The following is a 10,577-nucleotide window of genomic DNA, read 5'->3' on the forward strand; positions in this document are numbered from 1 at the left end:
CCTCTTGGTCACCAGAAATGACCTCTCCTCCTCTTCCGGCTTTTAGTGAGCTGGGGCCCACTAAAAGTGACTGTGTGCACCAACCACGCAGATTTTTCAAATATCTTTGGTGAGATAATTCACATATTTTAAGAAAAAGCTACCTCTGAGAACACAGTTATCTTGACCTTTGGTTCTTTCAATAGTTTTATATTTTTAGCAAGATGGTGAGCCTTTTCAATGAACTTGATCCTTTTCTGAAGAAATTGCTCAAAATGTGCAGAATCCTTCCCCGGAAGCACTAAAATCAAAGGTGGATCTCAGAATCCGTTTCTTTGTTATGTCACTCTTGATGACAAATTTTCTCTATTTTGATTGTAAAACCTCTGTTGAATTTAAAATCACCTTTCCAACAACATGGCTTTTCCATTTCTCTACCACTATGCTTAGGGCTTCTCTGGTGGCTCAGCAATAAAGAATCTGCCTGCCAATGCAGGAGATGCAGATTTGATCCCTGATCCAGGAAGATCCCCTGGAGAAGGAAATGGCAACCCACTCCAGTATTCTTGCCTGGGAAATCCCAAGAACAGAAGAGCCTGGAGGGCTACAGTCCATGGAGTCGCAAACAGTTGGACATGACTTAGCGAATTAACAACCACCACCACTGTGTGTAAAGGCTCTGAACCTAAACTTTTTTTCATTAGGCTAACTTTTTGAATCCTCATTCATTTAAAAACGAGAATTTGGTTTTCTGCAAAATCTCTACCTAGTAAAGAGTAAGGAATTTGTTTTAAATTAGAATTCATGTTTAGTGAGAAAAAACAAATCACACAGAACTTGATGTCTTCAAACAAGACTTTACACCAAAGGCAGAAGAGACCTAGATGTATTCCAGGGTAGGGCAAGCGGAAATGTTCAAAGGAAGTTACGGGGACCCCCCTGGTGGTCCAGCGGTTAAGATTCTGTGCTTCCAAATCAGGGGCATGGGTATTCTGTGCTTCCAATTCAGAGCCCTGGTCAGGGAACTAAGATCCCACATGCTGTGCAGCACGGCCACAAAATTAAATCAGGGGCATGGGTATTCTGTGCTTCCAATTCAGAGCCCTGGTCAGGGAACTAAGATCCCACATGCTGTGCAGCACGGCCACAAAATTAAATCAGGGGCATGGGTATTCTGTGCTTCCAATTCAGAGCCCTGGTCAGGGAACTAAGATCCCACATGCTGTGCAGCACGGCCACAAAATTAAATCAGGGGCATGGGTATTCTGTGCTTCCAATTCAGAGCCCTGGTCAGGGAACTAAGATCCCACATGCTGTGCAGCACGGCCACAAAATTAAATCAGGGGCATGGGTATTCTGTGCTTCCAATTCAGAGCCCTGGTCAGGGAACTAAGATCCCACATGCTGTGCAGCATGGCCACAAAATTAAATAAGTAAGTAAACTGGGGAGAAAAGTAAATTTAAAAAAATAAGAAGTTACCATATACTGGAAGAAGGAGGAGTGTAAGCTAATATAGCTAAATAGCAATTTTTGTTTTTTAAAGTTTAAGAAAAGCTCCCAAGTGACCTGAGTTGGGTCCTATTCACAAAACACGCAGACAGGAGGGTCATTCAGCTGGTTCTAAGCCTGGCGAAGGATAAGGGTGTATGTGGCCCCTTTTACCAAGTGAGGCTAGACCAACTTTGCCTACCACCCAAAAGCCAGCTTTCTCCTGGGACCTCCAAGCATCACCTTCAGTCCACAGCCTCCTTCTTATCACCAGCCTATGTAAGTTTTCATGGGGGGCGGGTGGGGATCTGCACTGCTCAACCCTGACTGGCTGTGAACTTCTAACCCAAGGAGCATTCTTATCCCATTAGGATGAAATCCACAGGGTTCAACAACTTAATTCCTCTATGAACACTGAATGTATACCAGGTGCCAGGGGAAGGGAGAGGACAGCGGGGAGGCTGGGCTATACACGTGACCAAGTCCCCGATGATTTCCAGGTCCTGAGGGTCTAGCTGAGCAAAGATATGCTGGATAGGAAACCAAAAATAACACCAGATAGAATAAAATCAATGCAATCACAGTGCAAATTGCTCAAGGGATCCAGAGGGGAAAACAATTCATTTCATGATGGGGAGTGGAGGAAAAGGAAAGAGAATTTTCATAGTAGTGAATGGGAGGGGGCACTTTTGGCTGAGTGAACAGTCTTGAAATGGAGCCTGTGTTTAGAGACCACTTTTTAATAGTCTGGCATGGCTGTGGGGGAAATTCGAGAATTCAATGGAGAATGAGACAGACGCAGAGCCTCCACATGAAATCCTATAGTCGGGAGAGAGGGCAGTAAAGTATCCTCCGTATAAGTTAGGCAAATAAAAGTATTTAAAAAAAAAAAAGTAAAACAAGATTTTCCTGGCTAGTGAAATCTTTGGAATTATAGAAGGGAATCAGATACTACTAATAATTATAATAATAATGGTGATTATTTTGTCAAGCCGGAAGTGGTTTAGGACATACATAGTCTTTTAGAGCTGAAGGAACTTTAAAGACCATCCCTGCCAATTCCCTTATTTTAAAAAACAGATGAGGAAATTGATGAACAGAGCAAAGTGCGTGCATGCTCAGTTGTGTCTGACTCTGCGGCACCATGGACTGCTGTCCACCAGGCTTCTCTGTCCATGTTATTTTCCAGGCAAGAAACCTGGAGTGGATTGACATTTCCTACTCCGTGAGATCGAACCTGCATCTCTTGTGTCTTCTGCATTGGCAGGCAGATTCTTTAACCACCACACCACCTGAGAAGCCTACAGAAAAGTTCCTTGTCTCAGATCCACAGCTGCTTAGGGGCAAAGCGGGGCTGGAACACAGATCTCTTTCTTTCTAGACCTGGTCACTTTCCACTAAAACGTGTCAACCTGCACCCTCCTGGCTATTTTTCAGAGAAGGGAAAACAGTGAAACAGCAGTTGGAGTTTAAGAGGTTTGCCTGAAGTCCCATAGCCAGTGGTGGCTCAGAGGGAACTCAGACCGAAGACATCAGAGACATCAAGCCAACACTCTGCTGTAAACATTCTTACTAAAATTAAACCCATTCACGAGGGGTGAAGCACGAGACAGAAGAGTGAGTGTGGTGATTAAAACGCAAGAATGCATGTTTCTCCAATCGTGACCTGGGTAAGAAACACAGGGGCTGCAGAGTCTGCTTTGCCTCAGCTGCCATCCGGCCCCACCACGCACAAGCCAAGCTGCAGGGAGCTCTCTTTCTCCACTGAGGGCTTAGCTGCAATATGGTTTAAATTAGACATTTCTTGCCTGAGTAGAACAAATCACTTAGGTTATACGCTGACAAAAAAGGAACAGTCTGCATGCTTGGAAAGCTTAGGGGGAATTAAATTATGTGCTGTCACTTCAGAGTTGTTCCTCTGTCCTCTCCACCATCACCTCTCAATTGCCTGCAGGAGTCCTAGCCTTGCGTGCAAGCCGAGCCCTAACCCAGGGCTTAACATAAACTTCGGGCTCTCAGGTCATTGGGAAATAACAGGTATATCCGGTTGGGTCTTTTGTGCTTGTCTGCACGCAAATTAAAAGCTCGTGCAAAGCTGAACTCCTTGGAGCCTCTGGTTAGGGAGAAGGTATGATGCCTTGGAAGAGAATTCTCACACGATCTCTGTTTGCTTTTTCAGGGAATGGGGGTGGAGGGTTGAGCTTGCTTATGGGAAATTCACACCTCTGGGCAGCTGAGCTCAGAAAGGGCGGGATGTGGAGGTGGCTTTGTGCCAGCTGGACTGCTGGGAGCAGGAGTCTGCAGGACCTCATGTTGGAGCTTTGAAAGGGGGTACATCTTGTAGATTTCGGTGGGGGGAGTAGAGGTGGGTGGGCCAATGCCTGTGCTTCCTGGCTGGTGTCAACAGTGGTAGGACCCTTGGAAGGCCAGAGTTGTGTGGGGAGGGGCACAGGTGGGGCCCTATAACTAAGGGAAGGACCCATGCACCAAAAGCTGTCACCTCAACACCCCACCTCCCTCACTGTTGAAGACCCCATTATGATTCAGCTTTTTTAAAAAGAAAAAAAAAGATTTTAAGAAATGTGGGCCATTTTTCAAGTCTTTATTGAATTTGTTATAACATTGCTTCTGTTCTATGTTTTGTTTTTTTTGCTGTTGTTGTTGTTTTTGACTGAGAGGCATGTGGGATCCCATCTCCTTGACCAGGGAATGAACCCCTGAATTGGAAGGTAAAGTCTTAACCACTGGACCACCAGGAAATCCCTACAATTCAACTCCAAAGCCTCCAAAAGGCTGGTTGGAGTGGGAGAAGGTGTCCACTCTGTCCCTGTGCTTCATCTAATAGGAACCAGTGATGTTCATGTTTCCTGCTTTTACGGTTTTGCTTACCTGGCCTGGAGCAGAGGTTGCAGGGTACCTCCAGGATCTGGTAGACCGGAATTCACATTTTAGCTCAGCTACCACAGGAGCTGCGTGGCCTTGGTTGATAACGCCAACTCTTCCTGTCTTGCTTTATTTGTCTGTAGGAAAGGGATTATGGTTAATAGTTACCTTAGAGAGTTGGTTGTGAAGGATTAATAAAATGATTCATGTCAAGTGCTTGGCACTCTGCCCGGCTCAGAGTGCTCAATAAATGGTAGTTCTTCCATTATTAATAGTACATTATTACCATTACCATTGTTATTACTGGCACAGCTGCTAATGAAAGAGCCGCCGTGATCTCAGGATGTGGCTCAGATGCCCTTCTGGCCCCACACCTAAGCAGGAGCTCCCCACCCCCTTCATCTAAGCCACGCTCTCCCGGTCGCTGACTCAGACATCACCTGGGCTCCAGGCAGCAGAGATGTGGGTACCACTCTGCCTCTTCCTTCTGGCCCTGCTTGGGGGTTAAACTGCACCATCCCCACTAGACCCATCGTCTGGGAGTGGTACCTCTGTGATAGCCCAGCTGTTTAGAAGTGCCCACACGTGTCTCAGGGGCTTTCCTCCAAAAATCAGTCACTGGGACATGTTTGCCTCTGAAATCTACCCTCACTGCCACCAAGTTCCTATATCAAGACCATAGATATTATGGTCTTTATATTCTTTAGATATTAATACTTCTGGGTGGATTTTTCTCACAAGAAAAATCATACATTTGAACCGAGACGGTGATTCTCAATGGCAACCCACTTCAGTGTTCTTGCCTGGAGAATCCCAGGGATGGAGGAGCCTGGTGGGCTTCCGTCTATGGGGTTGCACAGAGTCGGACGTGACTGAAGCAACTTAGCAGCAGCAGGTGATTCTCAAAGTGTGGCCCGGGGACTTCTTGGGAGGGTAGGTGGTCCCTGAGATGCTTTCAGGAAGTCCATAAGGTTAAAACTATGGTCATAAAGTAGTCTTTGCCCTTCTCCCCATTCTTCTCTCACAAGATCACCAGGGGTCTTTCAGGGGCTACCTGACATTCAATATCACTACAGATTGGTTACAGCATCAGATATGAGTATTCATCTGTCTTCTATTAAATCAGAAATTAAAGGGATTTGTAAAATATGTAAAACAATGCCACTCCTACTAAATATTTTTTGTTTTGGAAAACAGATATTTTCTAATATGCTATTTATGTAAACATGTTTTAGGTTTATTGTGTTTTAATGAATAAATTTCATTTCTAAAATTGCAAATGCGTGCATGCATGCTCAGATCCTCAGACATGTCCGAGTCTTTGCAACCCCACGGACTATAGCCTGCCAGGCTCCACTGTCCATGGAATTTAGATAAAACTTAGATGAAGCAATAGCTCTTTGGTTTCTGTAACATTTTTTAAGAGTAGAAAGAGGTCCTGAACACGAAACATTTGAGAAACACTGAGCTAAGATTTTGGCATTGGGACCAATGAAGTCATCACTTTACTCACTTACTTCTAAATAAAACTGTCATTTCTGGGAGTCTGGAATAGTGTGAATTTTATAGTAAGTTCAATATAATGCATTTGAATGTAGCAGATCTAGTCATGAAGGCCATGTGGAGGCTGCATTCCAGCCACTGTTTTAAAGGAAAATTTTTCAAAACCCTCCCAAGACTGGATTGTAAATTACAGAGCCTGAACTGTGCAGGACAGATAGCAATTTTCTCCACTAGGAGAGGAGAGGGCAGGTCTGAATTGCATCTCACACGGGAACCAAGATGGCTTTTCCTGTTGGGGTCCTGGCTTCCAGGAGGATGTCAGCTCTCCTGGGGGAGTGGGGAGAGGCTTGGGATCACCCAGGTCGTTCACAGGCATGTGGGTGCCGGGGAAGTGTATACACACAGTGTGGAGTCAGAAGGGAGGGGCTGCGGGACAGTTTATGACACTGGCAGTCAGTTCACGTGTGTTGATCGCTATGGTCTGGGTGGGCTTTGGAGCCTGTAGACCCGAGTACAGATCTTGACCCCCAGAGATTGTCATACTGAGTGAGTAAGTGAGACAGAGAAAGAGAAATATCATATGATATCCCTTATATGTGGAATCTAAAAAAAAAAAATGATACAAATGAACTTATTTACAAAATAGACTCATAGAGAATGAACTTACGGTTACCAGCGAGGAAGAATCGGGGAAGGGATACTTACGGAGTTTCGGATGGACAGGTACACACTGCTAACTAACAAGGACTTACTGTATGGCACAGGGAACTCTGCTCAATGTTATGTGGCAGCCTGGATAGGAGGGGAGTCTGGGGGAGAATGGATACATGTACATGTATGGTTGAGTCCGTTTCCTGCTCACCCGAAACTATCACAGCATTGTTAACCGGCTATACTCCAATATAAAATAAAAAATTAAAAAATCACTTGCAACCTGTAAGACTTTTGGCAAATAGTCCATCGTGTCTGAACCTTAATCCTCTTATGTGTAAAGCAGGCTAATGATGGCTATACATTTAGGATGATTGGGAGAAGTAAATGAAGTTGTCAAGCACTGAATACAGTGCCCGGCACTTGGAGGGAAAATTAACTCCTTTCCTCTCTGTGTCCTGACTTGCTTTGTGGTGTTCAGCACTCTAACAGACCAGAGGAGAGAGAGCCCTGGCCTGACCTCACAACTACAACATCGGAGAGGAGGATCATCCTCTCGTTTCACTGGGCACAGAGTTCTGCATGTGGCACTCAAAATTGTTGTAGTTATTCCATGTTAAATGAAATGACACTTGTAATCTGATTTGCACCTCTCTGAGCTGCCTCCGGGAGCTGCAGGTATGATACCCAGAGCCCAGCAGGAGAAAGGCACAAGGATTGCCACTGGTTCAGAGCCCGTCATGTGTTCTTAAATGGGATGGAGATTTCCATTTTACCCCAGAGCCCCAGGTATTCCATGAGGTAACCCCGCGATCTGGGAGCTCAGGTGAGTGTATCAGATGCTCCCTGAAACCGCGGACAGTGCCCTGGGGGCCTGGTAAGAGGCACCAGCTGCACCTGAACACAGGTGTAGGTGCTGCTACCAAGGCTCAGAACCTGAGAAGTCCTGACTTCCTTCTGCAATCCAACCCGTAAAACAAATAAGCCACAGGCTGACTCGGCACAATAGTTCAAGGAAAGAAGAACGTTAGTCACCACCACAGTACAGATGGCTGAATTCGACTTTCCACTGTGGCCAGGGGAGCGTTTCCTCCCTGGCAGTTAACAAGGAAGGGCAGAGAGACTCCTTGCCCAGCCTTCTGGTCCGGGCTGCCCAGACGGCCTGAGCTTCTTCAGTGCAGCTGCTCAGTGTTCTGGGTGCCGCAGGTCTGAGCCACAGCCCACTTTCATCCAGATCTGTACTGGGAGGAAAGTAGGCGGTCTCTTCTGGGGAGCCAGGGAGCATGGCTTCATTCATGCCAACCCCTGGAGGTCCCAGGACAGCACTTCCTGGGGCCTTCTCCTGTTTGCACCGCGTGGACTGTCGTTTTCTTAACTCTCCCTGGCAGCGATGGCCCGAGTGCCTCTGCTCTGTGGGAGGGACTGGCCCAGAGCCTGGCTTGGAGGAAGGCACCCGGCTCGGCCTCCTCCGGGACCTTTTGGGAGCGTGGCATCCTCCTGCCTAAAGAGCTGCCTCTGCTCTGAGGGTCCTGAAGTGGAGCGTGTCCATCTGGGTGAGCTGAAACAAGGTGAGAAAGAAGTACTGCATGGCTCCATCTGGGAGCTGGAGGAAAACGCAAATTGGCTGTTGATGCTGAGCCCTTCTGCCAAGAGCAGATGGCTCTGAGGTTGGCCTTTTCAGGCAGCGGCAAATGGCTTCCCTCAGAGTAATGATCATAACTGATGCGTCTGAGCCCCTCCCTGGTACCAGGCACTGTTCTTCTAAAGCTGTACATGTATTAGCTCATTTAGTCCTGAAGTAGGTACTGGCGTGGTCTCTGTTTTACCCAAATGTGAACTGGACCCAGAAAGCTATTTGCAGCAGCTAGAGTCACTCGGTTATGAGTGGTAGAGGCAGAACCCTGCGGGCTCTGGAGTTGGGGGCTACTGACCACTCATGTGCTGCCTCAGAAAGAAAAGGAGGCTGTGGCTGTTGTCACCTTAGGCTTCCAGGAGGTTGCAGGCGGTTGGGTGAGGGTGTGTCACCCCAAAGCGTCACCCTGAACCAAGCAGGCTATGTTTATCTCTGTGAGGTCCAAGTCCTTACGTGACTCTGATTTTATTGGACAGGAATAAGGGCGTAGTACTAGTGGTAACAATAATAAATAACGGCTAGCTTTTATTGAGAACTCACTCTTTGCCATCAACTGTGCTAATTGGTATCCTCATAATATCTCATTTAATCCTCACAGTGACCCCCTGTGGCTGGGATATTATGATCCCTTTTGTACAAATGAGGATACTTGGGCTAAGAAGAGTTAACTACCATGGCCAAGGTCACTGCTTATAAGTCAAAGAGCTGGGCCTTACACCCAAGAGTGCCTGGCTCCAGAAGCCAAATTCCTAATGATGTGTTATGCTGGCTTTACTGCTTTTAATCTCCTCTGGAAGACTGACAAACCTAGAAGGCTTTTTGGGCCTGTGCCCAGGGGCCTGTCATCATCTCGGAGGGGACATTGAGGCACGCTGAGATCACTCTCCTACCCTGGATTCTGTGATGTCTTCCATAGAGATATGGAAATCCGGAATGCTCCCCCCACTAATGTCTTATCAGCTTTAATCTGGGGATTTCCCTCACCTGTCAAGAAGAGGAGATGATCTGAGCACAAGCATACCAATCTTTAAAGGAAAGAACAGATCTGAAAGACAAGTAATCCCTTTGTTTTGTTTTCATTCTACATTTGCAAAGCTAAATTAAAGCAATCATTCTTTATAGAAGGAAAAGTTTGTTGGTACATGCTACTGGGTACAAAATCCCAGGTTCCAGATGCAAACTGGCCGTCTTTGTGGAAGACAAGGAGGTGTTAGCAAGACCCTTTAAAATGCATACCCCTTTGATTCAAGATTCTCCACTGGGAAAACATTTGCAAATGTATACAGAATTGCACAGAAAAGTGAAGTCACCGCAATGGAGTCTCAAATAAGTTGGAAAGAACACAAACGGTCTTCAAAGAGAAATGGCTAAATAAATTATGTTACAGTCATACTACGCAGTAGTTTAAAAGCATGTGGTAGGTAGATCTATACCTTCTGTTGAAGTTGCCAAGACAACTGTTAAGTTGAAAAAAAATCACTGAACAGTAATTTTAGTATGATCTCATTTGTATTAAAAATATATACATATGCACAAGCATATGCTATACATAAGTGGAAGACACATGATTCTTGTGGCTGCACATGAGAAGGGGTAGGAGCATGGGCTTTCCTAATTCTCTGCATATTCTTATATACTGATTGAATCTTTTGCAACAAGAGTATGTTTGTATACTATGCGTGGGTGTGTTTTAAGAATTTATATCTGGTCAAAACTGAAAAATAATATATACAAATTGTATAATGTTATAACATGCCTGAGTGCTAAGTCGCTTCAGGCGTGTCTGACTCTGTGTGACCCTATGAACGGCACTGGGCCAGGCTCCTCTGTCCATGGAATATTCCAGGCAAGAATACTGGAATGGGTTGCCATTTCCTACTCCAGGAGATCTTCCCAACCCAGAGATTGAACCTGCATCTCTTAAGTCTCCTACATTGGCAGGTAGGTTCTTTACCAATAGCGCCACTTGGGAAGCCCTAATATTGTATGCTCAAAATTCTCCAAGCCAGGCTTCAGCAATACGTGAACCGTGAACTTCCAAATGTTCAAGCTGGTTTTAGAAAAGGCAGAGGAACCAGAGACCAAATTGCCAACATCCGCTGAATCATCGAAAAAGCAAGAGAGTTCCAGAAAAACGTCTATTTCTGCTTTATTGACTATGTCAAAGCCTTTGACTGTATGGATCACAATAAACTGTGGAAAACTCTGAAAGAGATGGGAATACCAGACCATCTTACCTGCCTCTTGAGAAATTTGTATGCAGGTCAGGAAGCAACAGTTAGAACTGGACATGGAACAACAGACTGGTTCCAGATAGGAAAAGGAGTACGTCAAGGCTGTATATCGTCACCCTGCTTATTTAATTTATACGCAGAGCACATCATGAGAAATGCTGGGCTGGAAGAAGCACAAGCTGGAATCAAGATTGCTGGGAGAAAT

The sequence above is a fragment of the Bison bison genome, unplaced genomic scaffold, assembly GCF_000754665.1.
Source record: "Bison bison bison isolate TAMUID 2011002044 unplaced genomic scaffold, Bison_UMD1.0 scf7180017864366, whole genome shotgun sequence".
In the NCBI taxonomy this organism is placed as follows: Eukaryota; Metazoa; Chordata; class Mammalia; order Artiodactyla; family Bovidae; genus Bison; species Bison bison.